The following is an 18,989-nucleotide window of genomic DNA, read 5'->3' on the forward strand; positions in this document are numbered from 1 at the left end:
GCTGCTATGACTACTTGATAAGGACTGTATTTGCTGGAACAGAACACTAGAATAGGTCGCAGTAGCTTCTCGTACGGGGTGCATCTGCACTGCATATTTGCAGAATCCTCCAACAAATCTGTCTTCCATCAGCGTTTCCTACTATTAATTTCACATGTTCCTTCCACTTTACACCGCTTTTTAAGATTTCACCTAAAGTTAACAATAATTCGTCTTACAATCTATATTAGTAAACGGGTAACCTGTTTCATGGCACACAGTCCCCGTTGCAGATTAACGATTTTCAGGGCAAACAAAATTTTGATTTTCAATATTTTATAAAATTTTTGACCTAATTAAAAAATTAATTTGCTTTCCTATTCTACTCTTCAAGAGATGTAATATTATGTTAAAGACTTAACATAGTAACGCAAGTATTACAGTTAGAAACTGCTTGTATGTCTTGCCGCAGTTGTAGCTGACGGCGCCCAAATACCTGGGCTTTATTCATACAGTATTTGAAAATGAGAGCACTTAGTGACTCCCACCAAACTTTACACATAATTTAAAGCCATTACGAAACTTTTCCTCGCTGACACCCCCTATAAAATAAAGAAAGAATGAAAGTTTAAAATATTTTAATTTATTACTTCTTTGTTACTAACTCTTTTCGCAACACGTTTTCCCGACAACATCCGCACATGTATAACTGAATATTCCAGCGAAATTATATCACTGTACGACACTTCGATCGGAAGACATTACATCATAAACACTGAGATGCATGAAAAATTAGATTCTGCTTCAAACAGATGGCAAACTACCCACACTATACTCATCCAGTATTTAAGAATGAGAACACTTAGCGACTGCCAACAAACTTTATACATAGTTTCAGTTCTTTTCTAAACCTTATATCCCTTACATGCTTAACGTCAAATGTCCAAAATGTGTGCGAAATCTTATGGGACTTAACTGCTAAGATCATCAGTCCCTAAACTTACACACTACTTATCCTAAATTATCCTAAGGGCAAACACACACACCCATGCCCGAGGGAGGACTCGAACATCCGCCGGGACCAGCCGCACAGTCCATGACTGCAGCACCTGAGACCGCTCGGCTAATCCCGCGCGGCAACGTGAAATGTTTTAACACATTATCTCATTTGTGAAGTGATCAGAAGTTAGAAGTTGTTTTACATATGGGAGTTCGACTCTCGGTGGCTTCCTGGTCAGATACTAACAGCTTGTTTCTCCTTTTTTTTATGGATATCACCTTGCTTTCATTCGCGTTTAAAGACTGCTGCCAGTGAGCACACCAAGTTGAAATTCTCAATAAAACGCTTTCATTGTCTAGTGGAAATCCTCTCCTAAAGATTAGAGGTTCGGCAGCGAACAGTCTTAAAATACTGCTGGTCGTATCTGATAAATATTATGGGAAACATTTCTGGTCCCTCTATTGGCTCCATATGACGCATCTGATGTTACTTCTGTTTCTGTTGCACTCGTTCCACATCAAAGCGAGAATCACAGTTACGACAACTGAACAAGTAAACAACAGAAACTAAACTTCACCGCCTAGTATATAGGGAATAATAATACTTTCGGTCTAGAGCCACAAAACTACAGAAGATGTCTTACAGTTCCCCATAACGATATCCATACCACTGAGAAATTGATTTCCATCGTCCCTGAGACATCAATGCGAGTGAGAAATTTAAACAGTGGATCTCTTTGGATTGTTATAGTACCGACAAAATCCTTCATAACACAACAAGTAACTTCAGTCACCTGAGAAAAGACACGAAGACATTAATAAACCATGCAACATACCGTGTACGTTTATCACTGCACTTAAATTTAGCAAGTGACTGTTATGCATTTCAGAGGGAACAGTTTTTTAATACACTGAAAAACAAGTCTAACAAAGAAAATTTCTAGCGAGCGGTATACAGTGTTACTAGCTGTTGTTAAAGGAACAGTCAAAGAAAGAACACCCATAAGTATCTGTTTACAGTACCTGAAATGCGAACATTTGCATGACATTTTGCCAGAGTCCCTGGTATGCAAGAAATTGTCACTAGCAAATTTTGTTGTTGCTGTCAGCCGAAACTTGGAAGAATTCGTAGGATCTCTGATCAGAGATTACAAAAAGAAACAATTTATTTATTATGGAATTGCTATAATCTTACTGTCTCATTTCAGGCTATGGTCAAGCAGTTGGAAAAATGCTTTCAAGCAGTTGCAAAGAAAATTCCCAAACAGTTTTGTTTCAATTACATTTTCAGTGACAAAACTTGCGGTATTTTATTTCTTCACCGCATTTTTACTTAGAATTGTGCAAACGAAGTTGCAAAATTACTTCTCAGAATTTGAGTGTTTTCTGAATACACAATCATCACATACAGAGACAAAATTAGCATTTATAAGCTGCTCTCTGTAGACCATTGGAGAACAGTGCATAGCAGTTTAAGAAAGTAGTACACGTAACTGCACTGATTTCCACAAACCAAAGATAACCTAGAAAATTAATGATAACTATCGATCCGTGCACGACAAAACACAGAAACTGCGTCCGAGAAATTTTTCGAGGGGTCATATCTCTGGTGCTATTGCTGACAGATATAGCAAATCAACAGTTACAGATGCTCTTGTACAAGCTACCATTTGTACACCTATCCTACACTATAGGATCAAAATTTACACACTTCCTCCAACCCGCGCTAATTGAGCAAATCGATTGGATCTTTTGCATTACGTGTGGTCTAGGGTAGACATGGAGTGACTATGCTCGTGGGTAGTTCGTAAGATAACCCCAAAAACCAGAAGTCCTAGTGTGTGAATGGCCACTTCTACAATTTTTATTCATGGCAGATTGTCTAAATTTTTACCATACGTTCATAAGATGGTATTCTCTGGGAACTTCGAAACTTTCCCCGATATCATTATCCGTTACTGAGATCCAGATGTTCAAAGTTACTGTAGTTAAGCAGGAAACTACAAAAACCTGTTTTTAGCCGTTTTTGCGCTGTGGGCCGCATTTATCTAAATAAACAGTCATTGCAAAGAGCTCAAATTTTAACTGTATATTCGTCAGACATTCCCGTAGAAACTTCATTTTTCCGTTTTCGAAGATCTGTATCATTTATCAAGATACACATGAAAAACCATGATTTTTGAGCACCAAAAATACCATTTGTGAGGATGGCCACTTCTATAATTTATATTCATGGCAAATCGCTGAAATGTTTACCACATGTTCTTGAAATGATGTTCTCGGAGGACCTCGAAACTTTTTCCGATACCATTATCCGTTACCGAGATCCAGAGGCTCAAAGATGGATGCACGTAAAATAAGCACCTGAATGGTGATCTGAGGCGTAAATGTAACTTTAACTGAGGTAGTGAACACAGGGCAAGGATTGCAGGATCTCTGCAAAGTTTCTGAGATCACCAAACTATGTTTTTAGTCAACATTTTTTCACCAATAAAACTTTATGACGTGCTGCCTCTTTGTAATGGGCACATCATGCCTATACAAATATGCCCAGAGTGGTACTCCAGTGACAAGGTATGGGCTAAAAAATGTCTTAATGTTAATTCTGAAAAGTACTTAAAATGAATACCCATAAGTATATAAGGCAAGTAAGACTACAAATTCAGTAAAATATTTCCAATAACATTTTTAAAATACGACAGTAGCAGTGAAAGAGAAAGATGCAGATATGGATGCAGATAGAGGCAGTGGGAGCAAAATGCACAGGAGGTAGTGGAAATAAAAAGAAAGAAATAATAGAGATGAGTGGAAATCATAATAGGCTTGGGGGCTCTGAGTAGTAGTGCAAAGTGGGCATGGCCCCACTCTGCACTGATGCTAAATTTATTCAAGATGGCGGATCCACGATGGTGGCCATAGATGTGGCAGTGTTGCAGTGACGTCATCGCAGGAAGTTCAAATTTTGGCGAGGAAATTGGTCAATTTGGGTACCTCGACTAACCTAACCCCACCCCTTCCCTTCCCACCTCCTCCTCCCCTCCCCAACCTCCTCTCCCATCCCCCATCTGGAAATTGCGGGAAAAGTACTAAATCTGTACTGTGTTGCTGGATAGGATGGATGTAAGTCTTTATTGTGTGTGCATTGTTTATTTAAACAATTTCAGTTGTCATAGACAGTAGCACCATCCGGTGTGTTCACCATGAAGTCAGGAGTCCAACTGACCTAGTTCACAACGCCACCACCAGAGGCGCTGTTGGTCCTCCCTCTCCTCTGTCCTGTGAAGTAATCCAAGGTGTAGGTCTGTGGAAAAAATGGCGGGGAAAAGGTCTTAGTCTGTGTCTAGCTGCTGGACTGGGAGGACAGAAGTAATTTTTTACTGTGTTCAATGGATGAGATGTCCGTTGAGGAGCTAAGGGATATATCAGCTGTAATCATGCAGGTGAGGATTATGTCGATAGCCATCTGAACGATGTTTGGAAAGCAATGATATTTGGTAAAGATGAATACGCTTCATCAAATAACGAAGATGCAGCAGGATGGGGCTAAGTTACACATCGCAACTCATGCTGATAAATGCGTGTGAAGTAACTGTAGGTCATTCGATAAAAGTCCAGTCAGTATTCCAAAGCACAAGTGGCAAGGCGTTCACCCCAGAGTCTCCATGCCCCACTGGAAGAGAGGCAGTGCAATGGATTCACGATACCGCCATGCGGTAGCTGCAGGTGTCGTGACATACTTCCTGTCGCACTGAAAATACCCGCAGGCTCGTACCCATCCCCAGCGCATGCATACCCCTTGTCGTTGAACACGAACTGCTTCGGGAGTTTTTACATCTAGTGTTCAAGCAATGCACGGAATGCTGTCACATATATAACTTGAAGATGTCACGGGAACTAAGTGTACCACTGCACAAAGGGAGAGAGAGAGAGCTTTGCAGATGACGCTAAAATATGTAAACAATTTGTGATGTAATTACACGTTTTATTCTGAGGAATACCAGCATCGCCACACTTGAATATAGACTCTAAAAAGATCGCGGCACATTTACGAAAGTGTCCCTGAGACACTTCGTGCGCTTTTGTGGGAGATACCCTTATCTTTGAGCACAAGCTGCTTCAGGAATTACTAAATCCAACTGAATATGTCTCTAAATACACTTTCAAAAGATCGTTGCACAGTATTTTGCTTCAATTCTGTGATATGTACCACTACACTTGAACACAGACTCTGAAAAAGGGATCGTGGCACACTTGTGAAACCATCCCTGACACACTTCGCGCGCTTTGGTAAGAAATAACCTTGTCTTTGAGCACGAGCTGCTTCAGGAGGTAGTAAATCGTATTGAATATGTCTGTAAATACACATTCAAATGTTTGCTTCAATTTTGTGGTGTGTACTGCCACGCTTGAACACCGATTCTAAAAAAAGATTATGGTACAGTTTTGAAACCTCTCAGTCGTTCTCCCTTACCCTGGAATAATTGCGTGTATAAACAAATTACGTAAAGCGTTTAACGCCTGAATACATTTGCAAATATTGTTTTAAAAAATTTGTTTCAAATATACTCGCACACGAAACTCTGCACTGTCTTCCCACGCGCATGTGGAATGGAAATATATTACGACAAAATACACTCCAAATAAAAATCGGGCGGGAATATTGTTTGTAAATTGAAACTAAAGTAAATGAGCGCAAATACACTACATCGAAACTCTGAAGACGATCCTACATCACGCAATAAATATTGTTTATTCGACTATCACAGTAGTTTGCTACATGAGACACAGTCGTAACTCGGAACCCGCAAAGGGACGGTGCATCTGTCAGTGGCCACAACTCGCCACAGAGTGAAGAGCCGACCAAAAGCGGGGTTCTCCCGCCAAATCCACGAGGCAGACAGCACCAACTTGTCCTGTTTGCTCATAACAGCATTCATCGGTAGGTGGGGATGGATTGCTACACTCCTATTGGCTCCTGAAAATGCTGTTCACGACTTCCCATCAACCGCCCCTCCTCATTGGTTCCTGTCAAATTAGTGTGTCTATATAAACCCTCTCCCCTCTACTCCCAGTCTCATTCTGCCAGCGTCAGTTTGCCAGTGTGGTCGTTCTTTTAGTTGTGCGTGAATCCGTTTGTTGTTTAAGATGAAGTGTCTTGCCCAGCATCAACGTTGCCATCAAGCACTCCAATGTGGTGGAATGGTGGACCATGCAGGATAACTTATGCACTTACAAAGTTCTTGGTCTCAATAACAATATTGTCCATTGCTTTATACACTGAAGGACGGGTTCGCCTTCTCCACAACGTTAGCCACAAATGACATAGACTTGTAGAAGTAGAAGAATATGAACTGCCACGTAAGTAATTAACTTGGTTTTGTAAATATGTGGTTATGTTGTTGAAATTGGGGAAAAATTAGTATCTTAAAAAATTCTCGTTTCTTTTTCTTGTTTTACAGCGAAATTCCAGGAGGAGCAGGAGGCTTGGCCACAGAAAACTCTCCCTGTCGAGGCCCAGTCTCCTGTGGAAAGCGTGAAACTAGAGCTGCCACGTGACTATTAAAAAAATAATCTCGTAGAAGTAATTGTGTAATTTTTTTTGTATCGTTGGTTTATTTCTTATTTCATACTTGTACTTGTTATAGCTCACATGGTGAAAATTAAGCTCGAGCTGGAGGCAATGCTGGAGGCTGAAAAAATACAGCAGCCACACACTGTGGAATAGCCTCCACCGGCGAATACACAGCTCCAACAGAATAGAAAAAAAGACATATCTATGTAGTAGTAGATACGTAATTCAAAAAAATTATCTAAATGGAAGAGGGATTACTGCCATCAGCTGCAACAGTATAATTAGGCAGAATCAGTGGCAACGAGCGAAAATGTGTAGCGGGCTGGGATTTGAACCGAGGATTTCTTGCTTGCTAAGCAAATGCGGTAATGACTGTACTATCCGGGACACAGCATTATCGCAACTGCACAGACTATGTCAGTACGCCTCACAGCTAATCCACATTCCCAACGAGCGTCACCTACCCATAGTCACTGTCCATTATACTCCCATTCGCTACTCAGAGATTCCCACAGGTCGGATGGCTTTTGCGCATCCGCAATGATGAAAGATCTATCGCCCAGCCACTGATTTTGCTTAATGTCCCATTGCAACTAATAGCAGTGATTCCCCTTCCATTTACACACAGTGTTTCACAGCTGCATGATTCGCTTGTGTCTCTTCTTTCGAAGAAACAGACTCCACGCAATCATAAAAAAAAAATTTAAAAAAAATTGTTTCGTCTTGGTATAACAACAATACTACAATACAGCAGAGCTGTCCTGCAAGTGAAAAGAAAATAATTCTAATTTTCTTTGTTTGTTTGTTTGTGTCCGTAGTATAGAAGGTTTTTCTTCTTCCTGAATGGGCCATAGATGAAGGGCTGCAAAGGCAGCATGACCTCACCCTATTAGAGGATGAGCTTCCTGAAGGGGTAGTAGAGATACCTGGCAGTGTCAATGAAATGTTCACGCCATGCACCCGGAGCGTGAAAGGTAATTACTCATTCCATAAACAAATAATCAGTGTTCCTTCTTTCTTTGCAGCAGCAGCAGCAGCAAGTAATGTCTCTAGAACGCTGTACTTAACTTTTTTTTTATTCTACAGCAGGTGCGTCAGGGGGACAATTAACACAATACGGAGTGACTCGGGTAACAGGGAGCAGCGAAATAACTTTGAGAAGGACGCCAGCAAGGGCGCCGCTAGTCGCCGCGCGGGTAGCTGCCGCCGTCCGCCCCCCCTCCACCTCCCCCCCCCCCCCCCAACGCCGGGCCACTGCCATAGCCACCCCAGTACCACGTCTTTGTGTCAAGCAAGGAACTACCATCCGTCAGGCTACTGGGTCAGGTCTACAGCAGCAGCATCAGGAACCGTCGCCACGGCCAGGCTGCTCCCACTGGCCTGATGTCGTAGTGCTGCCTCTTCTCCCTCTCAGCCTCGTCAGAATCGTCGCCGCCAACGGAAGGTATGTGTACCTTTGCACATACCCCTGCACACATCGCCGACTTCATCATCGCCAGGATGGACGTCGTCACCCTGTAGTTGTAGTAGTAGCATTATTAGTAATAGAGATGACCCTGTGTCAAGCGTCAGTTCCCTCTCCTGTCCTTTTACTGAAGGACAACAGGTCAGTGACACCATACTGCAGTTACAATACTCAGTGATTGCAGACGCCTTTGAAGAGCGAGTCTTGTTCACAAGGATCGAGAATACAGCAGGAGGGTACCGCAAAGTGTCGGATTTCTAAGGGCGTGGCCTCCTGCTGTGGAAACGGAGCTCCCCAAAGTAGTCAATGATGCGTGGTATCCCGCCATTAAATGCAGTGCGGTGCGCCGCGGTGCCCCCAATGTGTACTCTCTGGCACTGAAAAGACAAGTCTTCATTATCTATAGGGGGAAAATGGCGTGATAATGAGGAGCACGTCAATTACCAAGTGGTTTCCTAAATCGACCTTAAGTGCTATACTGGCCCGGTTTTCTGAGGCGGAAGTGAGAGGGTCAGCTAAAGCACTCAGCCCAATACTACACTTGGACATGCATGCAAATGCCTATGATCTGGTAAATGGAGGGTCTAGCTATATATCAATAGATCTATCAAAGCACCACGGTCGTTGGTTCGAATCCTGCCTCGGGCATGGATGTGTGTGATGTTCTTAGGTTAGTTAGGTTTAAGTAGTTCTAAGTTCTAGAGGACTGTTGACCTCAGAAGTTAAGCCCCATAGTGCTCAGAGCCATTTGAACCATTTTGAACCTATCAAAGTATCAATAACAATATATCAACCAAAGTATCAATAGATATCATGGATGGGGATGTATAAGGCTGTTATTCCAATCACAAGTGTTGTTCATTGTAGTGTGTTTAAAATTAGTTGCGACTTTTGATGTTTGGCTCGCCAGGGGGGACATGATGCCGTTGCCCAGGTAACACCAATGGCGAGCCGGCTGTCCCTACCTAGCTGTCAGGAGTTTGATTGGTAAAGTGCCCCTGTTGCCATGCCGAGGGTAAAGAGTACCACGTGGTGTTGCGCTTCAGTTGCTTCTGTGTTCGTTAGCTCTCTTTGTAAAGTGTTATTTTTTGTGCTTGAAGTGTTCTGCAGTGCTCAGGCGTTGTGAACGAGTGTTTTTGTGTTGGCGTTGCGTTGTTAATAACGGTACAACATGACTGAACGCGAGATTCGCAGTAAGAGAGGTCATCCAAGGATACGTTCACCGGCTGCGAAGATAGAGAGCTGTGGAAAGAGAATTCCGATCCGTGACCAAGGTCGTGAATTTGTGTGCTCTGTGCACAGTTATTTTGAATTCGAGTGTAATAACGGTGATCCAAATTTAGATGTTGCAAGAGTGGTGGACAGAACAGCTGCTGCACTTAACATTCATCGATCAACGGCGCTGAGAATTGGCAAGGAGAAGGAAAGAAAGGAAGACGTGAGTGAAGATGCAACACCAGATCATTCTTTATTAGAAACTCCAGGCAAGAAACGATGTTATGACAGACTGTTAACAAAGATGGGCGCTCAGAACAAAGAATATCCTATCTTAAATAAACTTCTTTCCAGCCTCAAAGAAGCAGGGCTGTTCAATGGGAGTAGGTCGTCACTTCGAAACTGTTTACACGAGCTTGGTTTCCGACACGAAAAGTTTTCATCTCAGACATTTATCGTGGAGAGAAGCGACATAGTGGCGTGGAGAGGTAGATGTCTGCGTGCAGTGAGGAATGTTCCATTCGAAGTCATTGTGTGGATGGACGAGACGTGGGTTAATGAGTGTCACAGGTTGACAAAGGGGTGGACGGATTGCACAGCACAAGGAACGACGAAAGCACCGATAGGAAAGGGTGACAGGATAATCGTCCTCCATGCTTTGCTCGTGGTTTCAGTCCAAACTGTTTATTGCTGCTCCATTTCAGGAAGCAAGGCGACTATCACGAGGAAATGAATGCCGAAGTTTTCATGGAGTGGTTTTCTGATGTTCTGCTGCAGAATATTCCTCCAAATACTGCAGTAGTAATGGACAATGCGCCATACCACTCCGTTGTGATAGATAAAGCTCCGACAATGCAGTGGAGGAAAGCGGATATTTTGCTCTGTGTGCAAGGACATGTTTCATCGGATAAAGTTGAACCTGGCATGAAAAAGGCAGAGTTAATGGAACTTGTAGCACTTTACAAGCCAAAAACTCCAAGCTATCAGGTCGACGAACTGGCGACCAATAAAGGGCATAAAGTAATCAGGCTTCCTCCGTATCACGCACATTTAAATCCTATTGAGAACATATGGGCGCAGGTGAAAGGTAGTGTGGCAAAAAACAGTAAGAAATTTACGCTCAGCGAGGTTGAAACGTTGACAAAAGAATCCATTGCAAGTGTTACCCCTCATGATTGGTTTCGAGTTGTCAGCCACACGAAGAAGGTAGCTGAGGAGACGTGGATTCGATGAAGAACTGCTGGAAGAACAGATTGAAGAGCTGGTAATGCAGTCGGCGCCAGTACCAGTTCCGAAGAAGAGGACAGTGACGATTCTTCCCTTGGGGTCGCTCCATTTACGCCATAACTGTGAGTAGGTATAAAAGATCATTGATTTAACTGTTCTGTTCATTATTGTTGTTTCTTTACTGCCACAGAATGTTTGCATGGCAGCCGCTAACGTTCTCAACGGAAGGCAGGCGTGGCTTTATTGCCAGCCACTGAAGCGCTGGCAACTACACTTTCCCCTACTCACCCTATGCGGAACTATCAAAAGTCGCAACTAATTTTAAATGCACAATAAACTACAGCGTAAAAATATCAACCAAAAGTTATAATTCCCACTAACTTGTGATTTTGTGCTCAAGATCAAATCCAGTTACAAAGTGAATTGACCAATATCAAGTGTAAAGTGTTACACTGTGCAATAGCTCATTCTTATACCATACAACCTGTTATATAAGTAAATGGATGGGTGTTCCCAAAGTTGCTGGTAATTTACCAGGAACCAACAGGTCAATTTACAGTGTGAATGAGGCGACACGCGCTGAAATCACAAAATCTAGTTCAAGTTGCCTCATATCCTGGCCAAATCATGGAACAAAACCTGGGCCAGTTACTTCAAGACATCTACTTCCCATCTGCCATGAAGGAGTATCTTTTTCTGGTATGTTACCTCGGGATATATCATGGTAAAACTCATATTGGTACTATCCGACTTCAAAACATGATGTATACTATCAAGGTCATTCCTTTCTGAATGCACAGTTTACCTTCCACCATGTGACATATTTTCTCGACAGTTCAAGGTGGCGCTACGGTAGATTCTATTCTTAACAGCTATCAGTTTATCCCATCATCAAGAATTTTAATTTCGTTGTTGATGAGTATTCTACACCATTATTTCTGTAACTCAGTCTTATCAGACTTTGCTCAGCACTTCTGATCTTTAACTGGAACTGATGATTACAGACCATCGAAGTTTGAAACACCACTTGAATACACTTTTAACTCTGAAAAGTAATGTGGCTTGAAATATTGCCTCTTACAGGCATTCATGAAGTTCACCCAATGTGGTAAGCAACTCTGTTTCTGGCACTTTACAATGTGTGGGTATGTTCATCCACAAAATTCACCAAGAGCTACCAACAACCAATTCTTTGAACTCAGTAACTATGAACATGCCGATGTTTGCAAAGTAATGAGAAACTGAAAATGGCAAGTATTGTGTGCATATTTGTAATCTACATCTTGCGTCCAAACCAGAACATTTTTACAGTTTTGATAGCAACTTTATTATCTCTCCTGGAGAATCTGATAATCCATTCCAGATTCACATTCATTTAGATTTCTACACAACCATGACACAATTGCCTTAGTCTCCAGTAACCTGGATACTCAATAAATCAGAAGGAAGTAATGCCCCTACAGCTCTTCCAAAAAGCCAAATCATGCTCTTTCCACACACACACACACACACACACACACACACACGAGACACAGACGTGTCAATTCAATATCAGTTTGCAGAAAGCCTGAGAAGTGTCAGGATGCCATCCACACCAAGTAAAAGACATATAGAGGTGCAAAGCTTGTTAGGTGCTGTGGCATAAGTTGTGTTTGTGTGTGTGTGTGTGTGTGTGTGTGTGTGTGTGTGTGTGTGTGTGTGTGTGTGTGCACCAAGAGTTGGGAAAGTCAGTGTTAAAGTACGTTGACAAGTTTCTACAAGCAATCGATACACACTGCAAAATCATGGAATGTATATCAGATCACTTTGCCGTTTTATATACATATATGTTCCTTCTACCTTTTTATGCTGCAAATTTTGAATTTGTGTTCATAAAAGCAGATACCTTTAGCTACACTATATTTGACTGACGAAACTGCACCATAGAAGTTAAGTCCCATAGTGCTCAGAGCCATTTGAACCATTTGACGAAACTGCCAAACTGGACAGTCAAGCTTAACTCATAATGAACATAATATAATTCTCAACAGTTTTAGAAACTCCTCTCATGTGCTACTAGCGAAGCACATAAGGCAAAGAAGAGCTTAAGGCCAAAATGAAGTTGAGCACAGATTCAGATAATTCACATACATGCATGAGCTGTAAGAATTAGGCCTGCCATCTCTTAAATTGCAACCACGGACAAAGATCTCAAAGACTGGACATTAGGATCAAATGGGATTACTTTCCAGCATGCATACAGGCTGTCAATTATATATACAGGGTGGTCCATTGATCGTGACTGGGCCAAATATCTCACGAAATAAGCGTCAAACGAAAAAACTATAAAGAACGAAACTTGTCTAGCTTGAAGGGGGAAACCAGATGGCGCTATGGTTGGCCCGCTAGTTGGTGCTGCCATAGGTCAAACGGATGTCAATTGCGTTTTTTAAAAATAGAAACCCCCATTTTTTATTACATATTCGTGTAGTACGCAAAGAAATATGAATGTTTTAGTGTGACCACTTTTTTCGCTTTGTGATAGATGGTGCTGTAACAGTCACAAACATATAAGTACGTGGTATCACGTAACATTCAGCCAGTGCAGACGTTATTTGCTTCGTGATACATTACCCGTGTTAAAATGGACTGTTTACCAATTGCGGAAAAGGTCGATATCGTGTTGATGTATGGCTATTGTGATCAAAATGCCCAGCAGGTGTGTGCTATATATGCTACTCGGAATGATGGACGACATCATCCAAGTGTCCAGACGGTTCGCCAGATAGTTACGTTATTTAAGGAAACAGGAAGTGTTCAGCCATGGGATGCGATGGAGGCCACAGGGCCGTCGAACCACTGAAAAGAGTAAACGCAACGGTTTGCATGGTGCAAGTGACAGGCAGAAGGGGCCCACTGGCACAACCTAGATGTTGTGAGTCCGTGACTTGGAGCAGCATGTTAGCAAAACAGAGGCGCACAGCCGCATATAAGTAGGTGCTGGTTTTCTGACAAGGCCTGCTGTTGATCTCCTGGACGGCAGGCCGTGTCACACCAGTAGCAGCAGCTGGGGCGCCACCGTTCCAGTCCACAGCGGGTCGCTTGTTTGGCCCTCTGAGGCCGGCACACGGTTCATAGTGAGCCAGCGATGGGCCACTCCATGGCTCGCTACTGCAGGCAGTCGTCTTGGCTCCCAACATGCACTGGAGACATCCAGGGTGAGGGCTTCAGATTCGGACGTCGGATCGCAGGCGCTTTTTGTCGCCCGCGATCTGAACCGTGACGGTGAAGAAGTGTGGAGCGTGCCACCTGCGGCTCCTGGCCAGCGGTGCTGAGGCAGCAGGGGTGAAGACCACTGAGTCGACTGTCGGTACATCCTGACGTCGCGGCCATACAAGGCCGACACACAGCAGGGCGTTGCACGGGTCGCCGAGGCAGCCATTCCACGCCAAACTGTTTCGCAGTCAGCGAAGTGGTGTCCTCGGCTTTGTGGGACCCGGTGACACAGACTGAGGTTAACATGGCACTGTATTTGGAAACAATAAATCACTTGGAAAGCTCGGATGAGTCTTAGTACGGTGCCTTCTACCCTCCCGCTACATTTGGTGTTGCTGTCACATTGGTGTCAGAAGTCGCCACTACAGGACAAAGGGAACTAGTGCGGAGTATTGCTGTTAGGGCTTGGGTACCAATGAAAACAAATGACACCAGACATCCAAACTTACGGAAATGTACCACCGGTTATTGGACAACCAGGTGGATTGGTGACTTTTTGATGTCAATTACCATCATAAATATACATCAGCACCCTATGTTCTTATACTTAAAATGATTGCCTATATCCAGCCTATCATCCCACAAAAATTCTTTACTTATTTCTGAAACACCTGGTATTTGAGATACGAGTAGTACTTGCTTCTACTCAGTATCCATTCCATGTCTGGTTCTTCACCAGTGAAATAGGAGGTAGTTTGCCATCCCAAATGGGATTTCAACTTGTCACCACCCCAGACCTATCAACTCTACAAAAACATGAAAAAAATTTTTCAGAGAAGCCATTTGTTGATACAAGTGGTTAAAGAAGAAAAATATATTTTGTTAACAATTTTTGGTAAGAGAAACAAGAAACTTCCATTTTTTATTAATAATGAAGTGTAATTGATTATTAATGAACCAGTAGAAAAATGAAGGTCATTTTAGTGACAAGTAATTTTAATATATAGCTTATAATCTCTCCCTTCTACCTTTTTATGCTGCAAATTTTGAATTTGTGTTCATAAAAGCAGATACCTTTAGCTACACTACATTTTACTGACAAAACTGCCAAACTGCCAATAAATCAGAAGGAAGTAATGCCCCTACAGCCCTTCCAAAAAGCCAAATCATGCTCTTTCCACACACACACGGGTGAAGGGCAAAGTCAGGACATGCGGGGACCTAGCAGCAATCGGTATTGTAATTGTAAACTGTCGAAGCAGCGTTGGTAAAGTACCGGAACTTCAAGCGCTGATAGAAAGCACCGAAGCCGAAATCGTTATAGGTACAGAAAGCTGGTTGAAGCTAGAGATAAATTCTGCCGAAATTTTTACAAAGGTACAGACGGTGTTTAGAAAGGATAGATTGCATGCAACCGGTGGTGGAGTGTTCGTCGCTGTTAGTAGTAGTTTATCCTGTAGTGAAATAGAAGTGGATAGTTCCTGTGAATTATTATCGGTGGAGGTTACACTCAACAACCGAGCTAGGTTAATAATTGGCTCCTTTTACCGACCTCCCGACTCAGCAGCATTAGTGGCAGAACAACTGAGAGAAAATTTGGAATACATTTCACATAAATTTTCTCAGCATGTTATAGTCTTAGGTGGAGATTTCAACTTACCAGATATAGACTGGGACACTCAGATGTTTAGGACGGGTGGCAGGGACAGAGCATCGAGTGACATTATACTGAGTGCACTATCCGAAAATTACCTCGAGCAATTAAACAGAGAACCGACTCGTGGAGATAACATCTTGGACCTACTGATAACAAACAGACCCGAACTTTTCGACTCTGTATGTACAGAACAGGGAATCAGTGATCATAAGGCCGTTGCAGCATCCCTGAATATGGAAGTTAGTAGGAATATAAAAAAAGGGAGGAAGGTTTATCTGTTTAGCAAGAGTAATAGAAGGCAGATTTCAGACTACCTAACAGATCAAAACGAAAATTTCTGTTCTGACACTGACAATGTTGAGTGTTTATGGAAAAAGTTCAAGGCAATCGTAAAATGCGTTTTAGACAGGTACGTGCCGTGTAAAACTGTGAGGGACGGGAAAAACCCACCGTGGTACAACAGCAAAGTTAGGAAACTACTGCAAAAGCAAAGAGAGTTTCACTCTAAGTTTAAACGCAGCCAAAACCTCTCAGACAAACAGAAGCTAAACGATGTCAAAGTTAGCGTAAGGAGGGCTATGCGTGAAGCGTTCAGTGAATTCGAAAGTAAAATTCTATGTACCGACTTGACAGAAAATCCTAGGAAGTTCTGGTCTTACGTTAAATCAGTAAGTGGCTCGAAACAGCATATCCAGACACTCCGGGATGATGATGGCATTGAAACAGAGGATGACACGCGTAAAGCTGAAATACTAAACACCTTTTTCCAAAGCTTTTTCACAGAGGAAGTCCGCACTGCAGTTCCTTCTCTAAATCCTCGCACAAACGAAAAAGTGGCTGACATCGAAATAAGCGTCCAAGGAATAGAAAAGCAACTGTAATCACTCAACAGAGGAAAGTCCACTGGACCTGACGGGATACCAATTCGATTCTACACAGAGTACGCGAAAGAACTTGCCCCCCTTCTAACAGCCGTGTACCGCAAGTCTCTAGAGGAACGGAAGGTTCCAAATGATTGGAAAAGAGCACAGGTAGTCCCAGTCTTCAAGAAGGGTCGTCGAGCAGATGCGCAAAACTATAGACCTATATCTCTGACGTCGATCTGTTGTAGAATTTTAGAACATGTTTTTTGCTCGAGTATCATATCGTTTTTGGAAACCCAGAATCTACTATGTAGGAATCAACATGGATTCCGGAAACAGCGATCGTGTGAGACCCAACTCGCTTTATTTGTTCATGAGATCCAGAAAATATTAGATACAGGCTCCCAGGTAGATGCTATTTTTCTTGACTTCCGGAAGGCGTTCGATACAGTTTCGCACTGTCGCCCGATAAACAAAGTAAGAGCCTGCGGAATATCAGACCAGCTGTGTGGCTGGATTGAAGAGTTTTTAGCAAACAGAACACAGCATGTTGTTATCAATGGAGAGACGTCTAAAGACGTTAAAGTAACCTCTGGCGTGCCACAGGGGAGTGTTATGGGACCATTGCTTTTCACAATATATATAAATGACCTAGTAGATAGTGTCGGAAGTCCCATGCGGCTTTTCGCGGATGATGCTGTACTATACAGAGAAGTTGCAGCATTAGAAAATTGTAGTGAAATGCAGGAAGATCTGCAGAGGATAGGCACTTGGTGCAGGGAGTGGCAACTGATCCTTAACATAGACAAATGTAATATATTGCGAATACATAGAAAGAAGGATCCTTTATTGTATGATTATATGATAGCGGAACAAACACTGGTAGCAGTTACTTCTGTAAAATATCTGGGAGTATGCGTGCGGAACGATTTGAAGTCGAACGATCATATAAAATTAATTGTTGGTAAAGCGAGTACCAGGTTGAGATTCATTGGGAGAGTCCTTAGAAAATGTAGTCCATCAACAAAGGAGGTGGCTTACAAAACACTCGTACGACCTATACTTGAGTATTGCTCATCAGTGTGGGATCCGTACCAGATCGGGTTGACGGAGGAGATAGAGAAGATCCAAAGAAGAGTGGCGCGTTTCGTCACAGGGTTATTTGGTAACCGTGATAGCGTTACGGAGATGTTTAGCAAACTCAAGTGGCAGACTCTGCAAGAGAGGCGCTCTGCGTCGCAGTGTAGCTTGCTCGCCAGGTTTCGAGAGGGTGCGTTTCTGGATGAGGTATCGAATATATTGCTTCCCCCTACTTATACCTCCCGAGGAGATCACGAATGTAAAATTAGAGAGATTAGAGCGCGCACGGAGGCTTTCAGACAGTCGTTCTTCCCGCGAACCATACGCGACTGGAACAGGAAAGGGAGGTAATGACAGTGGCACGTAAAGTGCCCTCCGCGACACACCGTTGGGTGGCTTGCGGAGTGTAAATGTAGATGTAGATGTAGACACAGATGTGTCAATTTAATATCAGTTTGCAGAAAGCCTGAGAGATGTGAGGATGCCATCCACACCAAGTACAAGACATGTAGAGTTGCAAAGCAGCTTGTTAGGTGCTGTGGCATAAGTTGTGTGTGTGTGTGCGCGCGCGTGTGTGTGTGTGTGTGTGTGTGTGTGTGTGTGTGTGTGTGTGTGTGCACCAGGAGTTGGGAAAGTCAGTGTTAAAGTACATTGACAAGTTTCTACAAGCAATCGATACACACTGAAAAGCAGTTACCTTTAGCTACACTACATTTGACTAACAAAACAGCCAAACTGGACAGTCAAGTTTAACTCATAATGAACATAATATAATTCTCAACAGTTTTGGAAACTCATCTCACGTGCTACTAGCAAAGCACATTAGGTAAAGAAGAGCTTAAGGCCAAAATGAAGTTGAGCGCAGATTCAGATAATTCACATACATGCATGAGCTGTAAGAATTAGGCCTGCCATCTCTTAAATTGCCAACCACGGACAAAGACCTCAAAGACTGGACATTTGGGTCAAATGGGATTACTTTCCAGCATGCATACAGCCTGTTGATAATACTGTATATACAGGGTGGTTCATTGTTCGTGACTGGGCCAAATATCTCACGAAATAAGCGTCAAACGAAAAAACTATAAAGAACGAAACTTGTCTAGCTTGAAGGGGGAAACCAGATGGCGCTATGGTTGGCCTGCGAGATGGCGCTGCCATAGGTCAAGTAACTTACTGTCCACTGGCCTGCACCTGGCTGTAACTTGTGCACTCAGAAATATTGCTCCACAACTGACTTTTCCTATTCCAAACGGTAGTGCCACTACATTATTCCCCACTTCAGAAAGACCCGTCCCCGGGTCGACCATTGACTAACTCTTAACTTGTTTTGGTCGGCACCTATGACATATTTCCTTACTAATTAAAAAACTTAAATGTGGTCTAGTGCCCCTTAAAACACATGACATGAAATAAAACGTAAAAATCCCTTACTGGACGACCACTGCGCGATCAACTCCTTACCTACTCATCTCACGCCCTCAGTATCCAATCCACTCGGACTTGGACTACCCTTGGTTTCCTCTTGGAATTGGCTCTCTGCCTGATCAGAATGAGAACAACACGCAACAAAGTTAAGGCTAAAAAGACACTTGGCGCAGAGGTGCTCAAAATGATTGTTACTTGCCATTGCCTTTCCCTATACTGAGCGACATGTTTCACAAGTTGTTCAGCTGAAATACGCCCCTGTTGCTCTAAAATGAACTGGTTTACAGATCTCAAGAGTTTGATTTAACA

Source organism: Schistocerca serialis, chromosome 4, assembly GCF_023864345.2.
Source record: "Schistocerca serialis cubense isolate TAMUIC-IGC-003099 chromosome 4, iqSchSeri2.2, whole genome shotgun sequence".
Lineage (NCBI taxonomy): Eukaryota > Metazoa > Arthropoda > Insecta > Orthoptera > Acrididae > Schistocerca > Schistocerca serialis.